At 42.7% G+C, this 12,317-nt stretch overlaps 1 protein-coding gene and 1 non-coding gene across 5 annotated transcripts in view; one reads left to right on the top strand and one right to left on the bottom strand.

Annotated features, from left to right (window-relative positions):
• The window catches only part of agbl4 (AGBL carboxypeptidase 4), a 791,814-nt gene that overhangs the window by 523,818 nt on the left and 255,679 nt on the right, over window positions 1–12,317 (top strand). The window lies entirely within an intron of this gene.
• On the bottom strand, window positions 396–503 carry LOC145348746 (U6 spliceosomal RNA). The gene has a single exon (XR_013887988.1). It is a non-coding gene; the product is annotated as a U6 spliceosomal RNA (small nuclear RNA).

The following is a 12,317-nucleotide window of genomic DNA, read 5'->3' on the forward strand; positions in this document are numbered from 1 at the left end:
GTGAAAATCGAATTGCACAAGGCTTTGCTATAGAACTAATCCACATCTCTTTTGTTTGCTTTTCTCTGCCCTTATCTCCATAATCTTTTCTATCCACCTTTCTTTACTTGCTTTTCTTTACTTGCTTTTTAAATTTTGCTAACCTGTTTTACATCTTAAAAAGTGAATTGAGAGTCAGATTGAATATTTCACGTCATAAAGTATGCATTCAAAAGCAAAATACTGTGGATGCTGGAAATCTGATACATAAACAAAAAAATGCTGGAAATTCTCAACAGATCTGGCAGTATCTGTGGAGAGAGCAAATGAACAGAATCTTACCAGCTTTGAGTTTTTTTCTGCCATTGAGACCAAAAGCAGGTCCCAATCCTGCTGGGGTCAGCAGGTTATATGGTGCTGTGATCTTGCCATTCACGAATTTGCATGTCATCCTAGTGCAGGAGCCATGTTAATCTTCTCTGTATCATTCCAATTTTAATATATGTGGTGATCTTGCAGGCAACAGCCAGCTCAAGGACCACTGCTCACTGGCCATCCAATTAAGGACAATATAGCAAGGAAGGAGGCCCATCATATCCATGTTGGCCATCAAGCTATCTATTCTAATCTCACATTCTAGCACTTGGCCTGTAGCCTTGTATGCTGTGGGGTTTCAAGTGTTCATCCAAATGCTTCTTAAATGTTGTGAGGGTTTGCCCTTTACCACCCTTTCAGGCATTGAGCTCCAGATTCACATTACCCTCTGGTTGAAAAAGTTTTTCCTTCCATCTCCTATACACTCCTGCCCCTTAACTTAAATCTATGCCCCCTGGTTATTGATCCCTCTGCTAAGGGGAATTTTTTTTTCCTAAACACCGTATCAGTGCCTCTCATAATTTTATATATCTCAATCAGATTCCCTCCTTAGCCTTCTCTGCTCCAAGGAAAATAATCCCAGCATATTCAATCTCCCTTGATAGCTGAAACCCGTGAAGCATCCTGGTGAATCTCCTCTGCACCTTCTCTAGTGCAATCCATGATAATGGGCAGTCTGTCTAGGTGAGAGACCCAATTACAGAACCCGACTTTCTGGATGGCTGGCAACCCCACCAGGATAGGTAGGCGACCAAAATGGAGGCGCTGTCTGAAGCATTCGGAAAATTTTAAAATGCTTGCAGTTGCCAAACCACCATTGTGGATTTCGAGCATATGTTTTTGTAAAAGAAAAACATTTGGTTCAGTTAATAGAGGGTAAGATATTTGACTTCCACCCAAAATGGGAATAAAGCCAATTGAGCAACTCCTCAGTCACTGGAATTCTACTGTTTCGCCCGCCAGGGAATCGGAGCAGGTGAGAGGCAGACCACAGAAATGCCCGTTGACCTCAGGTAGGAATTTCTGGTCTCACTTGAGCAAGGCCATAAAATCCCACCTAGTGTGTCTGTCTGTGCCAACATGAGGTCAAATTTGGCTTCAAGCATCATTTAAATACCATTAATAATTTGAGGGACCAGTTAAGCTCCCCAGTGCAGCTGCACTCGATGGTGAGTGGGAAATTTACTGGTTCCTATGCTGAAACAATTATTTGGGTTAGCATTAGTCATCAATGCGGGTTCATTAGGAACTAGCATGGATTTCTAAAGAAGAAATCATATTTAACTAACTTGCTGGAGTTTTTTGAGGAGTTGACAGAAAGTTTGGAAAATAGCAATGCTATTGATGTAGGAGTATAGTTGGACTTTCAGAAGGTATTCGATACAATACAACATTGTCCTAAGAACAAAAACAGCCCGGGAAACAGGCCCTCTGGCCCAACGAGCCCGCGCCGCCATCCCAACACCACCAGTCCCCCTCCCCACCCATGACCCTTGTCTAATGACTTATGGCCAACCACATTGAGGGAAACTAATTTAGGGACAATTTATTACTGCCAATCAGCCTAACAGCACATCTTTGGGGTGTGGGAGGAAACCGAAGCACCCGGAGAAAACCCACGCAAGCATGGGGAGAATGCGCAAACTCCCACAGACACTGGCCCAAATCCATGTGTCTGCACAGCAATCAGTGATAGTCACTGAGCTGTCATCTTGCCCAGTATCTGGTCCAGTTTAGGCACACACTAACGACATGAAGCACGAGGCCAATCTCGAATAACCAAGAGCAGCCCAAGTGCGACCCATCGCGTGTATGCCCCTCATTGGACACAAGGCGGACCGACTTAAAACCTGTGAATGAAAAGAAAAAAAAACATTATTATTGTACCATATCCATTTACCTTACCAGGGACGCCCCAATGCTAATGACCCTTATTTAAAACAATCTCCTATATCCACCCATCTCCAACCCATTCATGTGTCTGTCTAAGTTACTCTTAAATGACTCTAGCGTGTTTGCCTCCACCACCTTACTTGGCAGACCATTCCATACCCCCACTACCCTCTGTGTGAAAAACCTCCCTCTAATATCTGTGTTATACCTCTCCCCCCTCACCTTAAGTCCATGGCCCCTTGTCCTATGTGTCTCTATCATAGGAAATAGCTTACCTCTGTTTACTCTATCTATACTCTTCATAATCTTATATACCTCTATTAGATCCCCCCTCAGTTGCCGTCTTTCAAGGGAAAAGAGCCCCAATTTATTCAACCTTTCCTCATACCCCAGTCCTTCCATACCAGGCAACATCCTGGTAAACCTCCTCTGCACTCTCTCCAGAGTCCCCACGTCCTTCCGGTAGTAAGGCGACCAGAACTGGACGCAGTACTCTAAATGCGGCCTAACCAACGTTCTGTACAACTGCAACATTAGACTCCAGCTCTTATATTCTACACCCCTTCCTATAAAGGCTAACATACCATAGGCTTTCTTCACCACACTCTCCACTTGCACTACCACCTTCAAAGACTTGTGCACTTGCACCCCCAGGTCTCGCTGCGATTCTATACTCCTTACGGGCTTACCCTTTATCATATAACTCCCCCCTACATTATTCCGGCCAAAATGCATCACCTCACATTTATCCGGATTAAACTCCATTTGCCATGTATCTGCCCAATCAACCAGTCTATCAATACGCCGTTGTATTGCCAGACACTGCTCCTCACTGCCCGCTAATCCAGCCATCTTGGTGTCATCAGCAAATTTGCTGATCACACCACCTACTCCCTCTTCCAAATCATTTATATACACTACAAAAAGATGTCCCAGTACTGAGCCCTGCGGCACACCACTAGTGACAGACCTCCAGCTAGAAAAGGACCCCTCCACTACTACTCTCTGACTCCTCTTTGCAAGCCAGTTCTCTACCCATCTAGATACCTGGCCACGTATCCCATGAGCTTTAATCTTCTCTACCAACCTACCATGAGGGACTTTGTCAAGCGCCTTACTGAAATCCATATAGACGACATCAACGGCTTGTCCTTGGTCGACCGTTTTTGTCACCTCCTCAAAGAATTCTACCAGATTTGTAAGGCAAGACTTCCCCTTTACAAAGCCATGCTGCGTATCCTTAATCAGATCGCAACGCTCTAAGTGCTCATACATCCTATCCCTAAGAATCCTCTCCATCAACTTGCCTACCACTGACGTTGAACTCACCGGCCTATAGTTACCCGGGCTATCCCTCCTACCCTTTTTAAACAAGGGGACCACGTTCGCTATCCTCCAGTCCTCTGGGACCTCACCTGTGTCCAAAGAAGAGACAAAGATTTGCGTCAGAGGCCCAGCAATCTCATCCTTTGCCTCCCTAAGCAGCCTAGGATAAATGCCATCGAGCCCCGGAGATTTATCGGTTTTAATGCTACCTAAAGCCCTAACACTTCTTCCCTCGTAATCGAATAGATCTTTCAATTGGTCTACCGCTCCCTCGATGACCATACCAGACATCAAGCCCCTCTCCTTCGTGAATACCGACGCAAAGTATTCATTCAGGACCTCCCCCATTCCCTCTGCCTCTAAGCACAATTCCCCTCGTCTGTCCCTGAGGGGACCGATTTTACCCCTAGCCACCCTTTTGCTGTGAAGATAGGAGTAAAACGCCTTTGGATTCTCCTTAATCCTACCTGCCAAAGCCATCTCATGCCCCCTCTTTGCTCTCCTAACTCCCCTTTTGAGATCCCTCCTACTCTCTCTGTATTCCTCTAACGCTCTCTCCGTTCCCAGCTGCTTAGACCTGACATACGTCTCTCGTTTCTTCCTAACCAGGTCTTCTATATCTCTAGTAATCCACGGCTCTCTAATCCTACCTTTCCCATCCTTTCTCCTAACCGGCATATGCCTTTCCTGCACCCATTGCAGTTTTCCCTTGAAAGACTCCCACGTGCCTAATGTGGTCTTGCCTTCCAACAGCCTATCCCAGTCTGTGTCCCTAAGCTCCTGCCTAATCCGGCTGTATCTAGCCTTCCCCCAATTTAGCACCCTCCCCTTAGGACAGCTGTCATCTTTTTCCATTCGTATCCTAAAGTAGACGGAGTTGTGGTCACTATTAGCCACATGTTCGCCTACCGCAACCTCAACCACCTGACCCGGCTCATTGCCCAGAACTAAATCCAGTATAGCCCCCTCTCTAGTTGGGCTATCGACATACTGTTGCAAGGATCCTTCCAATACACATCTTAGGAATTCCTTCCCGTCCGACCCCCCAGCTCTAGGCACCTTCCAGTCCACCCCAGGGAGATTAAAATCTCCCACTACAACAACCCTGTTCTTCCTACACTTGTCCAAAATGTCCCTACATATACCCTCTTCCACTGCCCGCGGGCTGTCGGGCGGCCTATAGTACACTCCTAGCACAGTAATGGCCCCCTTCCTATTCCTCAACTCCACCCACAGAGACTCAATTCCCAAGTCCCCCATGTTATCCTCCCTCTGCACCGCTGTGATCTGCTCCCTAACTAAGAGTGCCACTCCCCCTCCTCTTTTCAACCCTCCCCATCACACCTAAAACACTTATACACTGTGAGTAAAGTTATAGGTTGTGCAATAAAAGGGACTGTAGCAATGCGCATATACAATTTGCTGAATAATAGGAAGCAGAGAGTAATGGTCAAAGGATATTTTTCAGGCTGGACGAAGATTTGCTGTGGTGTTCCCCAGGGATCTAGATCGTGGTGTGTAGGGGACAATTTCAAAGGTTGCGAATGGCACAAAGTGTGGAAATAACGTAAATTATGAAGAGGACAGTGTCGAACTTCAAATGGATATAGATAAGTTGGTGGAGTGGACAGATAGGTAACAAATAAAATTCAATGCAGAGATATGTGAGGTGATGCATCTTGGTAGGAAGAACATGGAGAGACAACATAAAATGCAGAGTAAAATTCTTAAAGGGCTGCAGGAGCAGTGGGACCTGAATATATATTGGTATAGATCTTTGACAGTGGCAGTACAGGTAGAGAGAACTATACTTATAACAGTCAATAGTTAGACCTCAGCTAGAATATTGTGTACATAGATGCCACACTATAGGACTGATGCAACCACATTGGGGAGAGTGCAGAAAAACTTTACAATAATGGTTCCAGGTATGAGAAACTTAAGTTATGAGGATAGATTGGAGAGATTGGGACTGTTTTCCATGGAGAAAAAACAGCTAAATAAGAGAAGATTTGACAGAGGAGATCCAAAATCATGAGTGGGTTGGACAGAGTATATGAGGAGAGACTGTTCCTGTTCATAAAATGATCAAGAATGAAAGCGTTTTAGAAAAGAAACAAATGTGATATGGGAGAAAACGTTTTCGCACAGTGAGTGAGTCGGGTTTAGAATGCATTGCCTTGAAGTGTGGTAGAGGCAGTTTCAATCAAAATATTTAGAAGGGCTTCGATGAGTACTTGAATAGAAACAAAGTACCAGAGTTTGGGGAAAGGGTAGGGGAATGGCACTAAACTATAATGCTCATTTGGAGAGCTGGTGCAGACACAATGGGCCAAATGGCCTCCTTCTGTGCCATAACAATTTTGTGATTCTGTGAATATGGCATCAAGCAGGCCTAGGGTGTCTTTAGGTCTGTCCAGCACCTGCTGATTTCCAACTGATAGCTGATCATTATCCAGGTACAAAGTGAGTGAGATCATTTGAAATTTTGCTCTGTACTATTTATCCAGATTACCGGTTTCTGTCATGGACCACGACGTTGGATAGAGGTGCATGTGCACAGATCCGTGAACATGCTAAGACTTAGTTAGACAAATATAGCTTGAACTTCCTGTCCACAAGGTCACCAATCAATATTATTGCATAAGCATTTGATTTCCATCTGCAGAATAGAGGCCCTGTCCAAGATTGAATTCGATTTTTTTGTTTCCAGATGATGGTTGTTGAAGGATTGTGACACAAGGTCATTTGAGAAGTAGGGATGTAAACAACATGACAATGGAATGTTCATGCAAATAATGCTATGCTCAGCAGAATCCCAAATTGTTATAAATTGTAAAAAGTTTTTCACACAACTGAGTAATGGCATGTATGAATTTTAATGCTACTGTGATGCCAGGTATGTCGGCTATATGTCTTAACAGTTGGCTGATCGAATCATACAATGTGCTCCTTCAGTTGTTCATAATAGAAAGAATACAGATCCAACTCAACCAGTCCGTATTTCCAAAACCCAAAATAAAACATCTGCTGTTACATGTCATTGCTGACTGGGCAACACTTGCTGAACAATCTTCAGTGTGCTAATAGCTACACTAACAACAAAGTTAAAATAATGAGTTGAGCTCAAAACATGGCTCATTTACATTTGCTGGAAGCAATATACATTCATGCCCAGGGACCAGTTCTCTTCTCTGCAAACAAGATGATTATTTTCAAGCTTCCCTCCACCAATTTCCCAAATTGGCAGCCACTACTCATCAGCCACTTGCTCACTCCCAAAAACCACTTTCCTTGCTCAGCCACTGCTTTGAATATTACCCCACACTGAAAACCTCCCTCCCTCCCCAACAGACTAACCACTTCTGTTGTGCCATATTTCTTGGCCTCACAATCCCAGCAGTAGTGAAGGCAGTAGAGAAATGGCTTGTGATCGGAGGAACAGTTCTTCAAAGAATCTTCTAAGTCACCTACCGACCTATGGACACAGTGTCTGCGGGTCAGGTAGTGAGTTTGGTGAGCTAAAAGTTCCCCATTGTTTCCTCCATGACAACACCTTGGCCAATCAACATCAACTTGCCAACCAATCAGCATCCTTTTCTCTTTTAGTATAAAATGTTGTGATTGTCTGAAATTTAGCGTTCTTGCATTTGTCCTGGCAAGTGCAAAATGAAAAGCTTTGGCAACTTGTATTTCTTTTCAGCAATATTCAAGTTTGTACAATCAAACAACTGTTGAAATAGTTTTACTTTAGAAACAGTACATTAATTTAAATTCTTGTTTTAGAAACAAGTATTTGAAAACCTGCCATCCTTTTGAAGCCAAAATGTTACTTATTGACCTCAAGTTTATATAAATCAAAGGTAATATTTTGGTGCTCAAAGGGTGGTTAATGTTTACCATGTACAAATGAAAAATGAACAAGTTGGTTTTGTATTGATTGGACAGTTCAGAGATTTGCTTTACTGGAAGAGTTGCGTTTTAGTTACTGGAACACTTGGATATCACTTACAAGAATGAACTGAAGCATTGAATTAGAATTTTGGCAACAACTAAGCTTGTTCTAAATTGTTGAACTTGGTGCCAGCTGGCCTTTTATTTCATTAGCATTTTTTCAAGCTACTAATCACTTTAAGAAATTACACTGACGTCAGAAACATTCAATGTTGGTTTCCCATACCTTAACAATAAAACAAATTTCATTCCAGATAGAATATAATTTAACATGTGCAATTTCAGAAATTACATGACATATGTACGAATTTTAAATTCTACTTAAGGTGAGATAAACATAGGATTTAAATGCCAATATCATGAACGTCAGTAATTTTTATTCTGATTTACCAACATGTGGAACATGGTAATGTAGGCATCAAGACCTATATCATTTTATATCATTATTGTCATTCCACCAATTCTGATGATGTTTTAACACAACAGTAGGTGTTTTAGCCTAATAGACTAAAAACATCAATTGATAAAATTAAGAACATATAAAGTGGTTGCCACCATTCAGTTAAATTATGTTTGATTTGTAACACAACTTTACTTACTCATCTTTGTTCCAAATATTCTTGATATGCTTTGTCCCCTTGCTCCCAATTGCCCAGTCAGAGCAAATTGTTTTTTCGAAAATACCCTGTTGGATCATTTTGTCATTTTAAAACCTTGGCTTAAAATTTGGCTCCAATGCATGCCACTGTACTCCCAAAATGGCATCCCATGTTGGCTCTCTTCTGGTGCAGCCCAAACTGAGAGCTATCTTGGTGAGGTGTGAGTGCTGATGTTGCGAGCATACGCTGAAAGATTGCTGAGTGGGCAGATTATGATGCTGACAGGCAGTGACTAATGAAGATCTGATACCAGTGCTGACTTTCTGCACCCTATTGTGATGGTTATCACCCTCTTAAATACACTCAACTGCTATGGGGAAGTCATTAATTGTGGATGTAGGCCTCTGGGTCCTTCATTTGCACTCAGCCATGGACTCTTTGTAGTAGTCCCTTTTGGGCTGCAGCATGTGCAGAAACAGCAAAATAGAAGACAAATAAGAAAAGGGAGAAAGGCTCTCAGCTTTACCCACTGAGAGTCTTCTGAGAGCACATTTCCTAACTAACTTTGCCAGGAATAATGTGTACATCACCTGCAATTCACAAAGGAGGTACTCAGATTCTTAGAACCACACCCATAGCCTCAGAGCTGGGCAAGGATAGTGCTACCAGTGGCTATGAAGTAACCATGGCTCTGAATTTCTTCATGTTGAGATTCTTCCAGGCTTGCTTAAGGAGCATGTCTAACACCTGGAAATGCAGTTGTCAGAAAAAAAGAGAGGGGGAGGAGAAGTCTTAATTAAGAACATTACAGTGCTAGTGAGAGTAGATGTCCCACAGAGGTCAAAGACAGAATCTATCTGATTAGAGTTAAGAAGCAGTACATCTACCATTGCAATGCTGGATGTATTCTATAGGCAACCAACTAGTGACAAAGATATGGAGAATAAATTTGGCAGAAAATCACAGAGAAAAAAAATGAATATTTATAATGGGGTCTTTACTTATCCTGATATAGACTGGGATAGCAATAGTGTAAAGGGCAGAGAGTGTTAAGAGCTTCTAGACTGTGGTCAGGAGAATTTTTCATATTCACAGAAAGGAGGTATTGCTGGATCTAGTTCTTGGGAATTAGGTTACCCAAGTGTCAGATGGGGGACCTTTAATGGACAGTGATCATTGTATCATAAAGTTTAGATTGACAATGGGAAAGGATAAGGAACATGAATTGAGGGAGGACCAACTTCAACAGATAGAAAAAGAATACGAACAAAATAGATTGGATCAAAGATTGACAGTCAAGACTGTAACTTTTAAAGAAGAGATAATTTTCATATAGTCAAGATACAATTCCACGAGGGGGAAAAGTAGGACAAATAAATCCAGAGCTCCCTGGATAGCGAGATAGATAGAGAGTATGATGATGCAGAGGAATGGTACATACGACAAATATCAGGTGGATAATACAATTGAGAATAAGCTTCAATATACAAGGCTCAGAGGGGAATTGAAAAACCAAATAAGAGCAGCAGAGAGATTGAGAAGAGACTAGCAACTCACAAAAGATAATCATAGTCATAGAGTCAGAGAGCCATAGAATTCTACAGTATGAAAATAGGCCCTTCAGCCCAACTTGTCTATGCTGCCCTTTTTTTAACTATTAAACTAGTACCAATTGTCTGTGTTTGGCCCATATCCCTCTATACCCATCCTACCCATATAACTGTCTAAATGCCTTTTAAAAGACAAAATTGTACCCGCCTCTACTATTACCTCTGGCAGCTCGTCCTAGACACTCACTATCCTCTGTGAAAAAATTGCCCCGCTGGACCCTTTTGTATCTCTCCCCTCTCATCTTAAGTCTACGCCCTCTGGTTTTAGATTCCCTCAGCTTTGGGAAAATATGTTGACTATCTCGCTGATCTATGCCCCTCATTATTTTATAGACCTCTTTAAGATAACCCTTAAGCCTCCTATGCTGCAGGGGAAAAATGTTCCAGTCTATCTAGTCTCTCCTTATAATTCAAACCATCAAGGCCCAATAGCATCCAAGTAAATCTTTTCTGCATCCTTTCTAATTTAATAATATCCTTTCTATAATATGGTTACCAGAACCAAACACAGCATTCCAAATCTGGCCTTAGTAAAAGGCTTGCACAATTTCAACAAGACCACCCAATTCCGGCATTCAAAGTTCTGATCAATGAAACCAAGCACGCCAAATGCCTTCTTCACCACTCTATCTGCCTGTGACTCCACTTTCAAGGTGCTATGAACCTGTACCCCTAGTTCTCTTTGTTCTATAATTCTCCCCAGTGCCCTACCGTTAACTGAGTAAATCCTGCCCTGGCTTGATCTACCAAAATATATCACCTTGCATTTATCTAAATTAAACTCTATCTGCCAATCATCAGCTCACTGGCCCAATTCATCAAGATTCCATTGCAATCCTAGATAACCTTCTTCGCTGTCAACTATGCCACCAATCTTGGTGTCATCTGCAAACTTGCTAACCATGCCTCCTAAATTCTCATCCAAATTATTAATATAATTGACAAATAACAGTGGACTCAGCACTGATCCCTGAAGCACACCACTGATCACAAGCCTCTAGTTTGAAAACAACCCTCTCTTCTGTCATCAAGTCAATTTTGAATCCATTTGATCACCTCACCCTGGATCACAGGTTTGTTGCCAGAGAACTGGAAAATTGTAAATGTTACACTCTTGCTCAAATGAGTCAGTTGAACGTCGATAGTGGGGAAACTTTTAGAAATAATAATTCAGGACAAAATTAAAAGTTACCTGGGCTAATGATGACTAAACAAGGAAAGCCAGCGTGAATTTGATTTCAGCAAATTACTTTTAACTGGTCCAGGGTGCCATCAATTGTGCAGATACAGTTTGCAGTTGATACGCCTTTATGCTGAGATACATTGCAACTGCAGATTGATATTCATTGAATGTGATCGTGCTCAGCATATCATGCTGGCCAATGCCCACTGCCAGCAGTCACCATGGCTAGAATTTTCCATCCCTTTGTGTCAATGGGATCTTCAGGTCCCACTGATGCGAATGGAGATTTCAATGGCTCACCAACCCTGCCGTGAGTTTCCCTTTGGAAAATTCCAGCCCATGTATTAATTCCATACCTGTGCACCATTCCAACAATCTTCAGCTGCCACGTCAAACCAGCTCTGATGAAGAGTCATCCAGACTCAACACATTCGCTCTATTCTCTCTCCAAAGATGCTATCAAGCCTGCTGAGATTTTCCAGCATTTTCTATTTTTGTTTCAGATTTCAGCATCCACAGTAATTTGCTTTTTAATTTACGTCAAACTAGAGCATGGGTGCTGGGTGACAAGGACTATTAGCTCAACACCTGGATTTGGATGAGCTCAGGTTTATGAACAGTAGAGAATGGAAGACTGGCCAGGAGAATTTTGGAATAGTCAAATAAAGAATGTTTTAACAGCAGATAAGCTAAGACAGGGATAACATTGGGCTGTTTGCCACACATCTTAAGGTGAAAGAAACATAGAATCCTTACAGTGCAGAAGGAGGCCATTTGGCCCATCGAGGATGAGAGGGGGGACTTAGTGGTAGGGGATGGGGAAATGGCTGAGGTCTTGAATACCTTTTTTGTTTCGGTCTTCACGGAGGAAGACGTGAATAATTTGCTGGGTGTTAGCGATGGAAAGGTGGTAGGACTGGAGGGTCTCAATGACATTATTGTTACTAGAGAGGCGGTGCTCGACAGACTGGAGGGACTGATTGTGGACAAGTCACCAGGACCGGATGGAATGCATCCGAGGGTTCTGAAAGAAATGGCGGAGGTGATAGTGGATGCCTTGGTGGTTATTTTCCAGAAGTCGCTGGATTCCGGGGAAGTGCCGGAAGATTGGAAAGCAGCTAATGTTCCGCCGTTGTTTAAGAAGGGTGCCAGGCAAAAGGCAGGGAATTATAGGCCGGTTAGTTTAACGTCTGTTGTAGGTAAAATGTTAGAATCCGTGATCAAGGAGGAAATAGCGAGGCATCTTGAGGGGGATTGCTTGATAGAGCAGACGCAGCACGGTTTCGTTAAAGGGAAGTCGTGTCTGACAAATTTATTGGAGTTCTATGAGGATGTGTCTAGGGTGGTGGATAGAGGAGAGCCGGTGGATGTGGTCTTTCTTGATTTTCAGAAGGCGTT

This window comes from Carcharhinus amblyrhynchos, chromosome 9 (assembly GCF_965287045.1).
Source record: "Carcharhinus amblyrhynchos chromosome 9, sCarAmb.v2.hapA, whole genome shotgun sequence".
NCBI classification, from domain to species: Eukaryota; Metazoa; Chordata; class Chondrichthyes; order Carcharhiniformes; family Carcharhinidae; genus Carcharhinus; species Carcharhinus amblyrhynchos.